This window comes from Cynocephalus volans, chromosome 3 (assembly GCF_027409185.1).
Source record: "Cynocephalus volans isolate mCynVol1 chromosome 3, mCynVol1.pri, whole genome shotgun sequence".
In the NCBI taxonomy this organism is placed as follows: Eukaryota; Metazoa; Chordata; class Mammalia; order Dermoptera; family Cynocephalidae; genus Cynocephalus; species Cynocephalus volans.
The window spans coordinates 104,119,283-104,136,765 of record NC_084462.1 but is presented as its reverse complement, the minus strand read 5'-3'; positions in this window follow the sequence as shown (position 1 = coordinate 104,136,765).

Here is a 17,483-nt window from a genome sequence, read left to right as displayed (position 1 = left end):
ATAATTTTTCGTATGTGTTGCTGTATTCTGTTTGCTAGTATTTTAGTGAGGATTTTTGCATCTATATTCATCAAGGATATCGGCCTGTAGTTTTCTTTTTTGGTTATATCTTTACCTGGTTTTGGTATCAGGATGATGTTTGCTTCATAGAATGAGTTTGGGAGATTTGCGTCCGTTTCAATCTTTTGGAATAGTTTGTAAAGAATCGGTGTCAATTCCTCTTTGAATGTTTGGTAAAATTCTGCTGTGAATCCATCTGGTCCTGGGCTTTTCTTTGTTGGGAGCCTTCTGATAACAGCTTCAATCTCCTTTATTGTTATTGGTCTGTTCAGATTTTCTACGTCTTCACGGTTCAGTTTTGGGAGCTTGTGTGTGTCCAGAAATTTATCCATTTCCTCCAGATTTTCAAATTTGTTGGCGTACAGTTGTTTATAGTAGTCTCGAATGATTCCTTGTATTTCAGATGAATCAGTTGTAATATCGCCTTTTTCATTTCTAATTTTTGTTATTTGAGTCTTCTCTCTTCTTTTTTTTGTTAGCCATGCTAATGGTTTGTCAATTTTATTTATCTTTTCAAAAAACCAACTTTTTGATTCGTTGATCTTTTGAATTGTTTTTTGGTTTTCAATTTCATTCAGTTCTGCTCTGATCTTAATGATTTCTTTCCGTCTGCTAACTTTAGGATTGGATTGTTCTTGTTTTTCTAGTTCTTTAAGGTGAAGTGTTAGGTTGTTCACTTGCCATCTTTCCATTCTTCTGAAGTGAGCATTTAATGCAATAAATTTTCCCCTCAATACTGCTTTTGCAGTATCCCACAGGTTTTGGTATGATGTATCATTGTTTTCATTAGTTTCAATAAACTTTTTGATTTCCTGCTTGATTTCTTCTTGGACCCATATGTCATTAAGTAGAATGCTGTTTAATTTCCATGTGTTTGTATAGTTTCCAGAGTTTTGTTTGTTATTAATTTCTAGTTTTAATCCATTGTGGTCTGAGAAGATACATGGGATAATTCCAATTTTTTTGAATTTACTGAGACTTGATTTGTGACCTAATATGTGATCTATCCTGGAGAATGATCCATGTGCTGATGAGAAGAATGAATATTCTGAGGTTGTTGGGTGGAATGTTCTGTAGATATCTGCCAATTCCAATTGGTCTAGAGTCTTGTTTAGATCTTGTGTTTCTCTACTGATTCTTTGCCTAGATGATCTGTCTAATATTGACAGTGGAGTGTTCAGGTCCCCTGCTATTATGGTATTAGTGTCTATTTCCTTCTTTAGGTCTAATAGAGTTTGTTTTATAAATCTGGCTGCTCCAACATTGGGTGCGTACATATTTATGATTGTTATGTCTTCTTGATGGATCAGTCCTTTTATCATTAAGTAGTGTCCCTCATTGTCTCTTTTTATGGTTTTTAGTTTAAAGTCTATTTTGTCAGATATAAGAATAGCCACTCCAGCTCGTTTTTCTTTTCTGTTTGCATGGTAAATCTTTTTCCATCCTTTCACTCTTAGTCTGTGTGAATCTTTATGGGTGAGGTGGGTCTCTTGTAGGCAGCATATAGTTGGGTCCTGTTTTTTGATCCAGTCAGCCAGTCTGTGTCTTTTAATTGGGGCTGTCTTTACTTTTTAACTTATTAAGGTTTCTCTATTTCAAACTTGATAAATTGTCTTTTGATTTTTAGGGAAATATCTACATGTTAGAAATGTCCAACCCAACCTTAATATTAGGTAGCATTTTATAGTGCTAAAGTCAATGCATTTTTTAATTTCTCAGGAGCACTGCAAGGCAAAAACAAAAAGAAAAACAAAAAAAAAAACTCCAAATAAAAATGATATATGTAAGTTGGCAATGTCTTTATCCACAATAAATTTTTTTTTTTTAGCAAACAGCTGCTGACTTTTTCTTTAGAAGGGTGAGAAATGACTTACATATGTTGTTTATAGTAGCAGTAGATGAAGTACTGAAGCTAATGTATTTAAGTGTTCACTGGACATGTGCTGTTAGAGTACTATTTGAACCTTGAAAATTTTAAGTATGTACAATTTAAAAAATGCTCAAGGTTATGTATGAAAAGACGATCTAAGAGGTTTTAGCTGGCCCTTTTTTCTTTTTCATTAGAGGTGGTATTATGCATCACTGGCTTCTTGGTCTTTCTGCAGGATAATCAGTATGTATGTTTTTTCTTAGATGTGGAACTTCAATATTTTTAACCATTCATATGATGGCAGTATTGTAAGGAACATGAGTTTTAAAGTTGACAACTGGATTGGAGAACTGATGTTGACCCTTTCTGTGTGACCTTTCACAAATTTACTTTGACTATGGGCTCATTTTTCTCATGTCTGAAATGAGGTAACACCCACCTAGTAAACCTCATAGGGTTGTAAGGAACAAACGATACATTCATTCATAATACATATTAAATGGATAAATGTACCACTTGTGGAAATGCTTTCTAAAGTCCATAGTTCTATACGGATGTTAGAAATTGTGATTATTACTGCAAAAGGGTGGATAAGATTGTCAGGGGTGGGGATGTTACCGGAGCCAAGTGTTATTTCCAAAAGAAAAGGAGAGGTCAAAAGCATGGGGTGCTTGCTGCTGAGAGGGCTGGTGAGATAAGTTTTAAGACTTGGATTGAGGGACCAGAAGGTGGTTGTTGGCTTTGATTATAGCAGTGTTGGTGGCATGGTAGGAGCAAAGGCCATACTGTTGAGGGCAAGTGGACATAGCAATGCTGCTGAGAAACCAGAGTGCAGAGGGGATGGAGGGCATGACAGGAGAGGAAAGGGAGGTGGAGGGAGAGTTTCTTTAAGCTGAGAGACTCATCTAGATATTTTCCCATCAGAACTCATTGCCTTTACTGCTTCTGAACTAGTAAGAAGACACTGATAACATAATAAAGCCAATGTATTTGCCTGTTACAGCTCACATAAAACAGCAATGTTAAATGAATTTGTTATAATCAGTCATGAAAAGGCACAGTCTCAGGTTTGGGGAAAGGTTGCAGAGATTATGGGAACATGTGCCAAAAAGACAATTAAACTCAGAGTTATGAATATTAAGTAAGATGATTTACGTATAATTCCAAATACAAAGTCTGGGAAGCAGACGAACCTCAATCAATGATTGGATTTATTATCACTGAGGAAAGAATTTTGAGCCTCCGTTATATATCAGGCACTGTGCTAGCTGTGAAGATTATAATCATAAATAAAGAAAAGAATTCACAATCTTGGGAAAAAGACAGAAATATATACAAATAACTGCAGCACAGATTTTAAGGGCAGTAATATGGGGGCACAGAGGAGAGAGAATAGTTCTGAGCTAGGAAAGGCGTCACCGTGAACGTATTGGTTTACGTATTGAAAGTGAATAGAAGGAGTTAGAAAAGCAAATGGATGCTTCATGACTTGGATGTATATACTACTCCTTAACATGTAGTTAAATTTTTCAGTACCACCCTTTCTACCATCATTTGGAGAGAGACCTAGGCTCCTGCTAAATTGAAGACATTAAAACAGCCAATTCTCAATAACCCTTGCTAATTCAAGAGAATCTAAACACTTTTATCTAAATAGGCAGCTCTATTTGGAGCTTTGTTTTGGTGCTACTGTTGTTGATTAGGCTACAGCCAGGAGAGAAATTGCTACAACTAGAGTGGCTGATCTTAGGGATCTTGCTAAGAGGCTGGGGAGAATAAGGAGCTTAGAAAATACAAGTATGTGCCAAAAAATAATACAGACCTGTCCTATACACCTCTTAGAGCTTGTATAAATCCCTGATATTAGAAGATCACTAGGATCCATCTTTACTCCAATGACCCCACCCATAATTACCTCTACTTCTTGATGCCTTGGCTCTCTTTTATTGCATGATCTTCTCAGTGGCTCAGCTGTCCAATTCCTCTCCCCAGTGGGAGGAGCAACAACTCAGTACCACTTTCTCTTCATAGTAAATCAGCCTGGAGAACACATGCAATAAATGGAGTTCTGGAAGGGCTGGTTAGGACAAAGTCAGAAAAACAAATTTGGACCTTGTCATTTATCCAGAGCAGTGAGAAAAACGCTGGGAGGGGAGGGAAGTGGGGGAGGGGTGACAGAGACAGAGAGAGAGACTTAATATTGGTGGGAGAAGTAGGTGGAAGGGGAAGTTTTAGTGAGAAAAGGGGTTGAAGAATCTGAAAGCCGACAGTGAATTTCAAAATAAAATGTTTTTCCTGCCTTTTTCTTAAAATCCACTATAGAATACATACTCTTGAGATGCTGAGCAGCTCCAGGGTTACCTAAGTTGTCCAGAATCAGATGGAAGAGTCAGTGTCCTGGTTTGACAAAGCTGTGTAGGAAGGACAGTCAAGAAAGCCAACTACTTCTAAACAAGGAAAGCATACACCCATTAGCCTCATTGTTCTACACATCATTAGTTTGTGTCCCGAGGTTAACAGAGGATTGATTGAGACACACTCAGAAGGAAGGTGGGCAGAATGGGCTGAGGGCTCCACAGATCAGAACAAAGCAGTGTGTTCAGACTCATGCAATGGTGGTAGGGTCAGAAACCAGGACAGCGCCAGCATCCTAAGATAAGACAAACTAGTTAGGTGAAGTCTCAGCACCCAGGCTAGGAACTAAAGTAAATGTGTGGTCAGCAACCTAAGGTTTGAGAAGACCAGAGCACCAACCAGCTCAATAAATGTTTTCCCCAGAGAAGGTTTGAAAATAACTCTTCTGTGGTGAGACACTGCAGACAGGAGTAGGTGAGTTTGTTGTTCTGGCATGAGAAAAATGGGAAAAGTGAGAGGCAACAACCTAACTCTGCTAGTGTTTTCCCTGGATTTTTTCAAATAAGATACAAATATTTGGAAATTCCTAAGTTCATGGCTGACAATATAAATCCTGTGGTACGATGATGGAAAAATTATTAAACTTCTACTATGAAAATGTGCTCTAGACAGATGTTCTCAATTATTGTCCAGTGGTACTCTGGTAAACTATCATATTAAGATCAATGTTAAAAGTCTACTTTGCTGATGTCGCTAGTGACACACTCTGTCATAGTGAAAGCTAAGATAATATGCTTTAGAGTAGACTATAACTTGTTGTAAGTAATGGGGAAAGAAATACGGTATAATACCAATCCCATGCCAGAGAAAGATCATGTGTTAACAGACAGTTCTACTTAAAACAGCAACACAATGTGGAAAAATGACACAGTGTATGAGTGTGATAATAGTACAATTTATTCAATTATTTGACATTTTCTTTTTTTAAGTACTTCCTTATTAATTCTAATGACTGTTTTGTCAAAATCATAGCATTTGAAAACTTGCAGTGGTACGCAAGACTGTGCTAAAGTCAAGCCTTAAGTCAAGGGTTAAGGGCACTTAACTTTGGTGCCATGAAGTCCTGAATTTTAATCTCAGTACTTTATCTGTACAAACTTTAGCAAGTTAATAATAAGGATACTAGCAATAGCTAACCTTTATTATGCATCAATTATATCCTAGATGCTATACTGTGCTTTATATATATTATTTCAATTAAAATACTCCATCTCTCCCTGTCATCTTTCTTAATTAACAGTTTTTGTGATGTAATTCCTTTTTTGTGATATAATTCCAATTTTTGTGACATAAGTGTATCTAGTATGAAAAGTAATGACCAGTAGTCTTTGATAGTGCAGAAAACCTTGAGACTAGCTCCCTTCTTATTGCCTAATATTAAACCCTCCAGGCAAGGTCTTAAATGACCAAGTCATCTTGGCTTTTCTACAATTCCTTTATTCTTTCTGTTTCTCTATTAGACCTAGAATAGTTATTTGACTGAGGCCAGTTGTAACTGTTATAAACATGAATATAAACAGGGAAATATTATACAAGTATTTCCAATATCTGACAGAGATTTTCTCTATTTACAAACAAATTAGATCCCTAAACAAAAGTCCTTAAGTCCATTTGTTTGTATGTATGTTTGTTCATAAGTGCAAAGAAGCACTACACAAGCAGGTGCTAAATCCTACAGTTGAACATTTGCAGAGTTGATAAGGTTTGGTTCTAGCACATAGCTTTGTATCTGTTTATATAAAATACTGTAAATCAAATGGCTATTCTACAAATGATACATTTTTTAATAAATATTAATAATCTCAGGTTAGAGGCAAGTGGGGAGTTATGTTTCCTTCACACTTAAATAGCGTGGCAGAAATGAAAGAAAGATTCAGACCTATTCTGTATCTCGAGTGCAATTTTATTTTATTATATTTCCATGGATTGTGCTTTTGGAGTTATGCCAAAAAATTACTTGCCTAATCCAAATTCATGCACATTTTCTCCAATTTTTTTCTAGAAAATTTTGTTTTACATGTTAAATTTGGATTTATGATCCATTATGGAGTTAAATTTTGTAAACGTTGTGAGGTATAGGTTGAATTTCATTATTACTTTTTTTTTTTTACATATCTAAATTTTCCACAATTACTTAAGAAAAGATCTTGTTGCATTTTTAATAACGTTTTATCTTTTGGCTATTTTACATCAATATATTAATGTATTTAAATCTTCATCCTAAGATCATTCAGTTTCCTGACTGTTCTCTATGTCATCTTTCCTATCTCTTTACCCTAAAACGTCATAAAATGACTGTCTCACTCATTGTCTCAATTTCCTGACCTCACATTGGTTTGCTTTTCTAAGTCCTCATTCACTGAAGTGATTTGTGTAAGGATGGAGTGTCAGTTCACAGTGAAGTCCAAGAGATCATACCACCTAACTGCGAGTGAGAGCAGTTTCCACAGCTCACTCTTATCACAACTATCTTTAAGTAACATCTCACCTATGTGTCTTTCTATTATAAAACATCACACCTAATTATAAGTTATTTTATATATTTATAAATAAGGAATATTTGATGTTAGAGGGTAGAATAGGATAGAGTTAATAAAAACACTTTCATAATTAACCTTTCTAAAAAGCCACTATCAAGCTTAGACAAGAAGTTCTGAGGTCCCAATCTCATATTTTTTTAGCCAAACCAGTGATGACTGCTTACAGAACTTCCTTGCATACGCTAAAACAAATATTTCCCAAATTATGAATGATTGCAACAACTTGGAACTAAACTAGGCTAACAAATAAAAAAACAAACTCACCTGTTCCGTTTCATTATTCTTCATTTCTAGATGTCTTCTGAACACTATCTTACTCCAAAAATATAAATTGAGCCTGAATATTTTCAGTTTTCATGGAAATCACATGAAGGGACATTTTGAGCTTGAAGTTTGTTAGTTGCTGTTTACATTACAATAACCCAAATATCGCTGTTTTTGTTTTGTTTTGTTTTATTGGTTATGAATATTCATGAAATACAAAGCTGATTGTCACCCCTCATGCTCAAGACGTGAAGTCCGGATCCATACTGGCAGCATGCCCATTAATTGTGGCATTATCCAATAATTCCCCCTTTTTTATGTATATATTTATATATATACTTAATGTTTAAAAATAGGATTATGCACAGTATATAATAACCTGCTCTTTCACTTAAAATGTGAATATTTTTCATGTTCTTAAATAGTTTTCTCAAACATGATTTTATTAAAGGTACAATATTACACCCTATGATTCCCTATAATCCGTTTAAGAAAGTAAGCCTCAATTGCAGGATATTTAAACTGCTTCAGTTTTTTTCTGTTCACCCAATACTGTTACCATGAAGATTTTAAAGCATACTCATAATCATTCCTTATGATAAATTCTTAGAAGTAAAAGATCTATCTCAAAGGTTCTTCACATTTTGATGTTTCTGAAATTTAGACAATAGATAAATATATTTGAGCCTAAGTTACTTTTATGGGAGGGTCAGCATAGAAAGATAACCAAGTGTCATAAGCAAAACAGTTTAATAAGAACTTTGAGAAAAGAACATGTGACTATCAAAAAGGAAAATGCTACTTAAGTAAGGAGGTGAAGGGCCAGCCCCGTGGCTCACTCGGGAGTGTGCAGGGCTGGGAATGCAGTGGCGTTCCCGGCGCAGGTTCGGATTCTATATAGGGATGGCAGGTGCGATCACTGGCTGAGCGCGGTGCGGAGGACACCAAGCCAAGGGTTGCGATCCCTTTACCGATCACACAAAAAAAGGGGGGGGGGGGGAAGTAATGAGGTGAAAGATCTATCACAGAGAAACTTCTAGACAAGCTATATCTGATATCTATATTTGATCAAAAGTTTAAAACAAATTAGGTAATAAATAATAAAACCCTGAAATAAGAGTTGAATAATAGATCCATAAAGGATAATAATCTATCCATTAATAATAGATCCATTAACTTTTGGGTCAGAGATTGACTCAAACTCTATGCTCGGAGACTGAGCACAACCACCTTGTTTTACCAAAAGTGAAACTGAGACCTAGAGAGAAAAACGATCCAGTTATTGGAGGCAAAGCTGGTCTCAGTTCCAGTCTCCCATCTTCATTTCAATGTTCTTTCCAAACGTTATGCTGATTCTTCCCACATCTTACTTCATAGAAGCACAGAAATCATAGCTTTTATCTGACCTCTCTCTCCTGTGTGATTAGTTGTTCTACTTCTTACTCAGATCATTTTTTGCAACATCTGTCACACACACACACACACACACACACACACACACACACACACACACACACACACACCTTGCATCGTTCTCCACATTGGGTCATTGTGGCCCACCAATTTTGTCTGTGTGAAGTAACTGGAGTGACATCACCAGCCTGAGGGCTCCAGTATGGGGGATGCCGCCCATCACCAGATCAATGCTGCTGTGCATGAATATGAGTGGAGGTCTAGTGAAGACTATGCCTAAAGTTTGAACTGTAAAGCCCAATTTATCCAAACTATACAATTTTATAAATAAAAGTGGAATATGTCATAAGAGCTAAAAGCAGGAAGCAAGTAATGTCACAAGTAATGTCACTTGTGCTCACAGAACATTTCGTGTTCCCTCTGTATTGTGTGGTCCTTGTTAGAATGTGATGGGGATACTCAGAGACTCAGAATATTCGTGCCTACTGCTTAACCAAAGCCACTTTCACAACTTAAGCACCTTATGAGAATTCTCCGGGAATATGGGTTTAAGCCACAACAGGCGACAGGAATTGACAGTCATATTAGGAAAACTAGTCTCTGCCAGGTTTTCTAAGAGTGTGAGGAGATCAGAAGCCCAATTATGGGCTGAGGGACATTCAGGAGGAAAAGTACAGTGGTCTGATACACTTCAAACCTCAGTGACATACCCAGCATGGCGTTATATCTCCTTTTATATATAGGGCCAATCCAGAACTAAAATAGACTCTCTTAAGGTGGTCTTGGGAATATGATAACTCCCAGATTCACTCAAATTTAATTTTGGAAGAGGTTCTGCCAAGCTCCTTTGTCCTCCAAGAAATTCAGACTAAGACATCTTCCAGCCCACAAAATTACAAAACTCCTAAAGACAGTAGTATCTCCTTCGACCTATGAAACCGAAGCATCTCCTTATGAGCTCATGGTTTGCTTAGGGGAATCTAGAGACATGAATAAGCACTGCTTATAAGCTCGGGTTGGAGGGGGACAGTTTTGACTCTATGTCCTCCTTGATAGAGGTAATGAAAAATTACATTAAATTTCAAAGTCAGATGAGACCATTTCCGGACCCCCCAAAATGAAAAAGCCTGGCAATCTCCATGGTTTTAGTAACATCTTCTTTCTCTCTACAGGTCATCCCAGAGCAAACCGTATGATGGAGTTCATGGAACTATTAAATCAGTCCCAAGCGTCAGAATTGATTTTGCTGAGACTGACCAGCTCCGACAATACAGAATTTCTTTTTGCACTCCTCTTGGTTATCTATATGGTTACAGTTTGGGTAATCTTATTGTGGTCATAGTGTTTTACACTCCAAACCTCAACATTCTCATGTATTTTCTCCTTGGGAATCTGTTTCATGGTTATGACCCTTGCTTCCTTTGCCATCCCCCAAAATAATTGTGAACTTGATTTTTTTTAAAAAGCGTAAGACTATTTCCTTTGCTGGATGCTTAACTCAGATATTTCTCCTTGACTTACTGGGTGGGGTTGAAATGATACGTTGGTGTCCATGGCTTATGACAGATACGTAGCCATATGTAAGCCCCTATACTATATGATCAGCATGAACAAGAAAGTGTATGTTTGCTGGTAGTGACCTTATGGTTCTTAGGTCTCCTTGACTCAGAGCTTCAGATTCCCTCTGTTGTGAACTTGCCCTTCTGTGGTCCCAATGTGGTAGACAACATTTTCTGTGATCTCCCTCTGGTTTCTAAGCTTGCCTTAGAAATGTAGATACCTACATTGTGCAGGTAGTCACTGTTGCCAACAGTGGCATGACCTCCCTGTACTGTTTCATTATTTTGCTTGTCTCAGACAGTCTGATCCTCATAACCTTTAGGAGCCTCATAACACTTCTACTGGGCAGTCTAAAGCCCGGTCCTCTTGGACTGCTCACATCACAGTGGTGATTCTCTTCTTTGACCCATACATCTTCATCTGTATCTGGCCCTTACCCAACCACTCTTGATAAGTTCTCCGCTGCATTTTATACCACCATCACCCTTATTTAGAATCCAATTATCTACAGTCTGTGAAACAAAGAATGAAGACAGCTATGAGGAAATTCTAGAGATCTTTTGTAAATTCTAGTGAGGATACTTAGTTTAAAAATATAAGTTGGAAAGAAACATAGTATTTTCAGATTTTTAAGGTTTGTATATATGTGTGTGTGTGTGTTTGTATATATATATATATATAAAGATCCACATAGGGTAAGGCAAGTAAACACAGCAAGATTATACAAGTCAGATATTCAAGAATAATATTTTAAATGTATAACAACAAAAAATGGATAATTTTTTATAGATTTTTAAGATGATGTTGACTGAGTTCTAAAAATCATCAAAGACTCACTTGTCCTTCAGAGGAGTTGGTAGATATATATTTTATCAAGGTATTGAAATAAAATGGCATTGGGTCAAAGGGAAAATAAAGTGAATCCTCAGAAACTCTAACATTTTTATGTACAGGCCAAATGACTTTGCCCTTACCATGGTCCAGTGTTGCTTCTCTCTTCTCAAAAATATTAATGTCTGAGTCGGCAGTCATACACAGTGCCTCCTGAAAAACAGTAACTCTGAGTTTCATATTGCTGTAGTTTGAATGTCCCCTCCAAAACCCATGTTGAAACTTAAATCCTTAATATGGCAGTGCTGAGAAGTAGGGACTTTGGGAGGTAATTGGATCATGAAGACTATGCCTTCTTTCATGAATTAATCTATTTATATTTCAGTGGATTAATGGATTATTATGGGAGTGAGATTTTTGACTTTATAAGAACAGAAAGAGATACCTGAGCTAGCCCTCTCACCATGTGATGCTCTGAGCTGCTCCAGGACTCTGCAGAGAGTCCCCACCAAGAAGAAGGTCCTTCCAGACATGCCCCCTCAACTTCGAACTTCCCAGTTTCCAAAACTGTCAAACATAAATTTATTTTTTAATAAATTATCCAGTTTCAGGTATTCTGTTATAAGCAACAGAAAACTAGGACAAGAATCTACTCGCACCATCCCCCCATACACTTATTTTTCTGTTGCCTCAAAAATAAGAGTTTTGTAGATGCTTTAAGCCTACAGATATTATTACATCATATTCCCATCTCCCTGTCACCAAATACTACAATTTCAGAGAACTATGCACCTGACTTCCAAAATAGGTTACATGTTCCAGAAAGATGAACCCTGAGTTCTGAAGGCAAGATCTTTCTGCACGTGCTCATGCACCAGGCACCAGGTCAGCTGCCGTAGAGAGCTCTCGTTTATGGCCTACTGATTTTCTTTTTTTTTTTTTAATTGAAATGCAATTATTATACATATTTGTGGAGTGCAGAGTTGAGTATCAAGATCTGGGTACAATATGCAATGATCAAGACAGGATTACAGGCATATTCGTCATTACAAAATGTAATCATATCTTTGTGCTGAGGATATTCAGTCTCCTCTATTGTAGTCATTTGATAACATGTAGGAAATTATTGTTAATCATAGGTGCCTAGCTCAACTGTACGTCAGTAGAAATTATTTTCCTAACGATCTTTTGTGTCTATTAATCCATTTCTTGTTCTATCTCCTTTCCTTCTCCCTTTCCCAACTCTAGAAACCACAGTTCTGTTCTATTCTTCTGAAAGTTCAGCATGTTACTATGATTGCTCTCTCCTTCTTTCTTAGCTCCCACTTATGCGTGAGGACATGGGGTATATTCTCTCCTTGCCTGGTCTATTTCACTTACCATAATTTTCTCCAAATTCATCCATGCTGCAGCAAATGACAGAATTTCATTATTTTTTATGGCTGAGTAGTATTCCATTGGTTATATATACCACATTTTCCTTATCTGGTCATCTGTTGATGGACATTTAGGATGGTTCCATATCTTGACTATGATAAATAGAGCCACAATAAACATGGGAGTGCAACTATCCATCCAATATAATGATTTCCAATCCTATGATTTCCAATCCCACCAGCAGGATTGCTGTAGCACAAAGTAGTTCTATCTGTAATTGCTTGAGAAACCTCCATATTTTTTTTCCATAATGGCTGCACTAATTTACAGTCCCACCAACAGTGTATAAGGGGTCCCCTTTCTCTACATCCTCCCCAGCATTTGTTACTCTGTTTTTTTGATAATACCCAGTCTAACTGCAGTAAAATAATATCTCAATGTAGTTTTGATTTGCATTTTCCTAATTATTAGTGATGATGAGCATTTTTTCACATACATCTTAGCCATTCTGTATGTATTTCTTGAGAAATGTCTATTCAGCTCCTTTGCCCATTTTTTAATAGGATTAGTTGGTAAAAAATCCAGAGCTGAACATTAAGTTATGTGATATATTCTTTGTATATTCTGAGTATTAATCCCTTGTCAGAAGCATAGTTTACAAATATTTTCATCCATTCTGTGGATTGTCTTTTCATTCTGTTAGTTATTTCCTTTGCTGTGCAGCTTTTTAATTCAATATAATCCCATATGTTTATTTTTGTTGTTGTTGCCTATGCTTTTGAGGTTTTATTTATGAAGTTTTTGCCCAGTCCTACTGCCTGTGATTTTTTCTGGTAGTTTTATAGTTTTAGGTCTTATATTTAGGTCTTTAATCTATTTTGAGTTGATTTTGGTATATGGCAGAGGTAAGGGTCTAGTTTCATATTTGTACATACGTATATCTATTTGCCAAGGACCATTTCTTGAAGAGGCTAACCTTTCCCCAAAGGTAGGTTCTTGGTGCCCTTGTCAAAGATCAATTGGTTGTAAGTACATGGATTGATTTCTGGGTTCTCTATTCTGTTCCATTGGTCCATGTGTCTGTTTTTATGATAGTACCATGCTGTTTGGGTTACTATAGCTTTGTAGTATAATTCAAAGTCAGGTAGTATAATGCCTCCAGCTTTATTATTAGTATTATTATTATTTTGCTCAGGATCACTTTGGCTATTCAGGGTCTTCCATTGTTCTATATGTATGTTAAGATTGTTTTTATATTTCTGTGAAGAATGTCATTGATATTTTGGTGGGGATTGCATTGAATCTGTACATCACTTTGGGTAGTACAGACATTTTCACAATACTAGTTCTTCCACTTTATGAACCTGGAGTGTCTTTCTATCTTTTGTGTCCTCTTTAATTTCTTTCAGCAGTGTTTTGTAGTATTCATTGTAGAGGTCTTTCACATCCTTGGTTAAATTAATAACTAGGTATTTTATTTTTTTAATGGCTATTTTAAATGGGCGTGATTCTTGATTTTTTTTCCATTAGTTCCTTGTTGGTATATAAGAACATTACTGACTTTTACATATAAATTTTGTATGTTGCAACTCTACTGAATTTATTTATCAGCTCTAGGAGTTTTTTGGTGAAGTCTTTAGGTTTTTCTATATATATAGGATCATATAATCTGTAAACAGGGACTATTTGACTTTGTCTTTTCCAATTTTGATGCACTTTATTTCTTTCTCTTGACTGATTTCACTTGCTAGTATTTCCAATACTGTTAAACAGGCATAGCAGAAGTGGGCATCCCTATCTTGCTCCTGCTCTTAAAGGAAATGCTTTCAGCTTTTCCCCATTCAGAATGATGTTGGTGAATTTGTCATATACAGCTTTTATTGTGTTAAGATATTTTCCTACTACACCTAATTTATTGAGGGTCTTTATCATGAAGGGATGTTGAATTTTATCAAATGCTTTTTCTGCATCTATTGAGATGAATGTATAGTTTTTGTCCTTGATTTTGTTGATGTGGTATATCACATTTATTGATTTGCATATGTTTAACCATTCTTGCATCCCTGGGATTAATCCCACCTGATCATGGTGTATAATCTCTTTGATGTGCTCTTGAATTATGTTTGCTAATATTTTGTTGAGGATTTTTGCCTCTATGTTCATCAAGGATATTGGTCTATAATTTTCTTCTATATTGTATCTTTGTCTGGTTTTGGTATCATGGTAATGTTGGCCTCATAGAATGAATTTGGGAGAATGGCCTCTGTTTCAATGTGGAATAGCTTGAAGATGATTGGTTTTAATCCTTCCTTAAAGGTTTGGTAGAATTTAGCAGTGAAACCTTCCAGTCCTGGGCTTTTCTTTCTTGGGAGACTGCTGATTACTGCTTCAGTCTCATTGCTTGTTATTGATGTGTTCCTGTTTTCACTTCTTCTTGGCCCAGTTTGGTAGTTTGGATGTATCCAGAAATGTATCCATTTTCTTCAAATTTTCTAATTTTTGTGTGTATAGTTGTTCATAATAATTCTTTAAGTCACAAATAATTCTTTATATTTCTGTGGTACCAGTTATAATGTCTCCTTTTCATTTCTAATGTTTGTTATTTGGGTCTTCTCTCTTCTTTTTATAGTGTGTCTAGCTAATGGTGTATCTATTCTGTTCATCTTTTCAAAAAACCAACTGTTTGTTTCATTGATCTTTAATATCATTTTTCAGTCTCCATATCATTTAGTTCTGCTCTAATCTTTATCATTTCTTTTTACTTACAAATTTAGGTATTGAAATGTTCTTGTTTTGTTGTGGTGTAAGATTAGGTTGTTTATTCAAAGTCTTTCTATTCTTTTGTTATAGGCATTTATCACAATAAACTTCCCTCTTAGTACTGTTTTTGCAGAATTCTACAGGTTTAGGGATGATGTGCTTTTATTTTCATTTGTTTCAAGACATTTTTCTCCCATTCCATAGGTTGTCTTTCTGCTCTTTGATTGTTTCCTTTGCTGTGCAGAAGTTTTTAGTTTGACATAATCCCATTTGTTTGTTTTTCTTTTGTTGCTTGTGCTTTTATGGTCTTATTTATAAAGTATTTGCCCAGTCCTGCTTCCTGGAGTGTTTCCTCTACATTTTCCTTTAGTAATTTTATGGTTTGGGCTATTACATTTAAGCCTTTAATCCATTTTGTGTTGATTTTCATATATGATGAGAGGTACTGGTCCAGTTTCATTCTTCTGCATATGAATGTCCAATTTTCCTAGCACCATTGTTGAAGAGGTAGTCTTTTCCCTAATATAAGTTCTTGTTGCCTTTGTCAAAGATCAGTTGGTTAGTCTGGGGGTTGATTCCCGGGTATTCTATTCTGTTCCATTAATTCAAGTGTCTGTTTTTATGTCAGTACCATGCTGTTTTGCTTACAATAGCTTTACAATATAATTTGAGGTTGAGTAGTATTACACCTCTGGCTTTATTTATTTATTTATTTATTTATTTTACTCAGGATTGCTTTGGCTATTTAGGGTCTTTTGTTGTTGTTGTTCCATATGAATGTTAGGGTTGCTTTTTCTATTTTTGTGAAGAATGTCATTGGTATTTTGATGAGGATTGCATAGAATCTGTAGATTGCTTTGGGTACCATAGACATTTTCACAATGTTAATTCTTCCAATCCCAGAGCATGGTATGTCTTTCCACCTTTCTGTGTCCTCTTTAATTTCTTTCAGTAGTGTTTTGTAGCTCTGATTGTAGAGTTGTTTGCAAACTATACACCCTACAAGGGACTGATATCCTGAATATTTAAATATAATATAAGAATATGAAAATAACTCTAACAATTGTACAGTAAAAAAAAACCAAATAATCCAATTAAAAAATGGGCAAAGGAGATGCATAGACATTTTCCAAAGGAAGACACACAAATGACCAACAGGTACATGAAAAAATTCTCAGCATCACTAATCATCAGAGAAATACAAATCAAAACTGCTTTGAGATATCATCACACCCCAGTTAGACTGGCCATTATTAAAAAGACTGAGAGTAATAAATGCTGATAAGGATGTGAGAAAGGGGTAACTCTTCTACACTATTGGTACAATTATAAATTAGCACAGCCGTTATGGAAAACAGTAAAGAGGTTTCTCAAACAACTACAGATAGAACTACCATGTGATCCAGCAATCCCACTACTAAGTATATATCCGAAGGAATGGAAATCCTCATTTCAAAGAGATGTCTGCATTCTTATGTTCATTGCAGCTCTATTTACAATAGCCAAAATATGGAACCAACCTAGGTGTTCAATGGTGGGCATCTGGATAGAGAAAATGTGATATATATCCAAAATGGCATACTACTCAACCATAAAAAGAATGGAATTCTTCCATTTGCAGTAATATGGATGAGTCTGGAGAATATTATGTTAAGTGAAATAAGCTAAACAAGGAAAGAGAAATACCACATATTCTCACTCATAACTGGGTGCTAAGAAAGAAAGAAAAAGAAAGAAAGAAAGAAAGAAAGGAAGGAAGGAAGGAAGGAAGGAAGGAAGGAAGGAAGGAAGGAAGGAAGGAAGGAAGGAAGGAAGGAAGGAAGGAAGGAAGGAAGGAAGGAAGAAAGAAAGAAAATAAAAAGAAAAGACCACAACAATGCATTGAACTTTCAGAAGGAGTGAACAAACCTAAGGATACTAGAGATGGGGAGAGGGAGGCTTGGAGACTGATAGGTCAGGTAAGGGGCATAAAGAAAAATTACAATTTGTAATAATGAATATGCTAATAATAAAAATAAAGAATTTTTTTATATCCTGCTTAAATTCTTCTTTGACCCATAGGTCAATCAGGAGAATGTTGTTTAATTTCTATGTCTTTGTATAGTTTCCAAAGTTTCACTTGTTATTGATTTCTAGTTTTATTCACTTGTGGTTTGAAAATTACTTGGAATTATTTCAGTATTTTTTAATTTGTTGAGACTTGATTTGTGACCTAACGTGTTGTCCATCATGGAGAATATTCTATGTGCTGATGAGAAAAATGTATGTTCTGCAGTTATTGGATGAAATGTTCTGTAGATGTTTATAAAACCTAATCAATCAGTCTAACGTGTAGTTTAAATCCTGCGATTTCTCTGTTGATTTGTTGCCTAGGTGATCTATCTAATATTGAG